General features: G+C 35.1%; 1 pseudogene; it reads left to right on the top strand.

Moving 5' to 3' along the window:
- The first annotated feature begins 1,214 nt into the window (after positions 1-1,214).
- LOC131182487 (receptor like protein kinase S.3-like) lies at positions 1,215-3,424 on the top strand (annotated as a pseudogene).
- Positions 3,425-3,861: the final 437 nt, after the last annotated feature.

Raw genomic sequence — 3,861 nt, forward strand, 5'->3', positions numbered from 1 at the left:
TTATGGAGAAAATTACTTAACTATATTATTATTATCTAAATTTGTAATTTAGAACTCCGCATGTACTAGTAGTAGTATTAATCCTGTCAGGGACTGCGTGAATTTAAGTTTTTGTATTAATAAATGAAAATTTTTTATGAGTTTTAAATAGTTTGTAAATGATATAACAAAGTTGAGCTGGGCTTCCCTAATTTCAGTTTCTGATGATTACTAGATTAAGTTGGCCCGAAATGAAATTATAACAGTTTGTTTTAAATTATTTTCTATGCATATTGGGCCCAAATTGTGGGCCTGGTTATGGATTTGAAAACAGTAAGACTTACTACGAGCTTCAGGAGCTTTATGTCGGCCCAGGTCCTAATGCCTGTCCGGCCCATAGGTTGGGTCGTGACATTTTTATAAGTAAAAAATAGTTGAGATAGTGAGTAATTATAATGAATTAGGGAATAATATCATAATAATTGTAAAAAGTCAATAAATAAATATAAAAATTTAATGAAATTAATATAAATAAGTTTGAAAAATTGGTACCGCTCTCCAAGAAAACTAAAGAGACTCGTTCAACAAATTAGTTGAAGCATAGCATTCCAACATTTAATATACATGTGTAATGGCTCTGATAACTATTGTTTGTTGAAAGTAACTATTTTTATTTTTCTTACATGATATAAATGGTTATTTTTATATATTTAGCATATTTTTATAAATTATCTATAAAAAAATATACTTTTTTACACCAAATGTATTTTAGTTTATGTTAAGTTGATATTTTTAATTTGTTTAATTTAACAAAAATACTAATATTGAAAATTTTTAACTTTTTAGAATAATTATATAAATGTTAATATTTATTTTATTTTTTAAAATTGTTAAAAATTGAAAAATCTAAAAATTATAAATACAATATTTCAATGGCATATTAACTTGTTTATTTAATTTTTATTAAATAAAAATGTAAATGTTAAATATTTTTTAAATGTCAAATATTTTTTAATTAATTAATCAATAACTAAGATGTATTCTATACTCATTCATATTTGATACTTAATTTATTGATTTGATGTAGTGAATGTTGACATGAATTTTCAGTTGTTTAACTCATTTAAATTTAAATATTTTATGTTTAATTAACAAATAACTAATATTGTAAATATGAATTTATATTGTTAACTTGAAGGCCGTGGTCTAGACTCTGCAAGCTGGAGCGAGTGTACAGGCAGGGGATGAAAGTATGCTTACAAGTAAACTCGCAAGCAATTTCTCCTCAAGCTCCCAAAGCCCTCCCCATCCATGGAATCCTCCAAACATTTGTCTTTCTGCACATTCATTATCCTATTCTTGTTTACATTCTTCCCTTTCAAAGTTCAATCTTCCACTGAAACAACCGCTTTTAGCTTCAACGAATTCAGCCCAAATAATATGACACAGATTAAGTTGGAGGGAGACGCATATGCCAAAGATCTATACATTAAACTCACCAAAAGCTTTGATCAGCTGAGCTCTGATGCTAGCGTCGGTCGAGCCACATATTACAAACCAATTCACCTTTGGGACAATTCTGGCAATATTGCAGACTTCAAAACTTATTTTTCCTTCGCTATCAATTCCAACGGTAATGAGAGCAGAGGCAATGGATTTGCATTCTTCGCCAACAATGGTTCTAAACTTGAGCGTTCGTCAGGAGGCGGACGTCTTGGCCTTTTGAGCTCTACCATTGTTCATTTGTTGCCGTTGAATTTGACCCTGGCTAGAGTCCTAATTGGGATCCTGCAGATAGAAATGATCACGTAGGTATTGATCTCAACTCATTGTCCTCTGTCGATGTCACAAACTGGACACAGAATGATATAGCTAATGGAGGAGAAATTCAAGCTTGGATTGAATATAATTCCAGTTCAAAAAATTTAAGTGTTCTTGTAACTAATGGTTATGAAGATTACACGGGAAAATATTCGTATAACCTTCATTATATTGTAGATTTTAGAGAATATTTAACAGAATGGGTTACGGTAGGCTTCTCAGCAGCCACCGCTATAAAGTTATTTGAGGAGCATGACACACACTTGGAATTTTACCTCAACCTTGCAAGTTAATGAAAATTTAGGCAGCCACAAACAAGGGGTCAGGCCCACCGCGGTTGTCTCTAGAAAAAGAGAGAACAAAGGATGGATATGGGCTCTTTTGGGAATTAGTGGCACACTGATTTTGGTATTGTCAATTTTGGGTTTCGTTTGGTATGGCTATTGCAAGAAGAGGAGAAGACAGAGAGAAAATGGGCCTGGCACCGCAAATGACGATTTTGAGAAGAAGACCGGACCAAGGAGCTTTCTCTACAAGGAATTGGTTCTTGCAACCAACAACTTTGAGATTGAAAGACTGCTTGGAAAGGGAGGGTTTGGAAGGGTATATATTAGTATTTTGAGTGATAATTCCTGTGTTGCCGTGAAGAGGATTATTACTTCAGAGTCTCATCAGGGCTTAAAAGCATATGTATTAGAAGTGAAAGCCATCAGCCGCTTGAGGCACAAGAACTTGGTCCAACTTATTGGCCGGTGCCGCAACAAGCAAGAACTTTTCGTTATCTATGAGTTCATGCCAAATAAGAGCTTGGATTTCTATCTTTTTAACAAAACATGCCTGCTAACTTGGGAGAATAGATATGGCATAGCTTTGGGCTTGGCCTCGGCATTGCTTTACCTGCAAGAAGAATGTGAACAATGTGTACTGCATCGAGATATCAAGTCAAGCAATATCTTGCTGGATTCTAATTTCAATGCTAAGCTTGGTGATTTTGGGCTGGCTACGTTCGTTGAGCATGGCCAAGGCTCAGACACTACAAGGTTGATCGGGACTACAGGGTATGTAGCCCCGGAGTATCTGCAAACCGGCAAGGCTACCAGAGAATCAGATGTCTATAGCTTTGGTGTAGTTGCTTTGGAAATAGCAACTGGAAGCCCTGCTTTAAAAGTAGTAGTTAATGAAAACGGTGTAAAATTTAAGGTGAAATTGGTGGCGTGGGTCTGGAAGCAGTATAGAAGAGGAAATATTTTTGGTGCAGCCGATCCCCAATTAGAGCAAAGCTATGCTCGGGAGGAGATGGAACGATTGATTATGGTTGGGCTTGCTTGTGCTCATCCAAATCATTCTCATCGACCATCAATTAGGGAAGCTCTTGATATACTCAATGCCAGAGCTCCATTGCCCAAATTGCAACTAGAGATGCCCATGCCGGAAAATATTGCTTCTTATCATGACAACATGAATACGTTTTCGGGATCTTCATCCCTTGGTGCTGGTGTGTCTGAGGCCTTCAATTCGGGCTAAGTGTCAACCCTCTTTCCACAAGCTCTGCAACTTCAATTTCTACTTAGTTTTCAAGATGTGCAATAATCTAGCTTTCTATGATATGTATGGCGATATGTTTTTTTTTTGTCCCATGATGTTCTGTTTATTGTGTATATGTCTCTTAACTTTGTTAATTACAATATATTGTTCCGACAAGCTAACTGCTAGTATGTTATTTTAATTATATCTATTAATCTGGTATTTTTTTTTTTAAACAAGCAAAAATTATTTTATTAAAAGGAAAAATGAAAAGAAACATGCAGCATTCCCCTGATATCATACACCCGATCCTAAGGAGCAACTAAATCATTGACAAAAGACAAAACCAGAGCAACAGCATACAAAGAATTCAGAGGGAAGCAACAAGTTCAGAGGATCGAAAAGCACCCTGTTTAGCTAAGGAATCGGCAACACTGTTTGCTTCCCAAAGAGTGGTGGAGAGCTTAAGCATGCAACAATAGAGTTGTTATCGGCTTAAAAGAAAAGCATTGTATCTAGATTGCATTAAATATGATT

This window comes from Hevea brasiliensis, chromosome 8 (genome assembly GCF_030052815.1).
Source record: "Hevea brasiliensis isolate MT/VB/25A 57/8 chromosome 8, ASM3005281v1, whole genome shotgun sequence".
In the NCBI taxonomy this organism is placed as follows: Eukaryota; Viridiplantae; Streptophyta; class Magnoliopsida; order Malpighiales; family Euphorbiaceae; genus Hevea; species Hevea brasiliensis.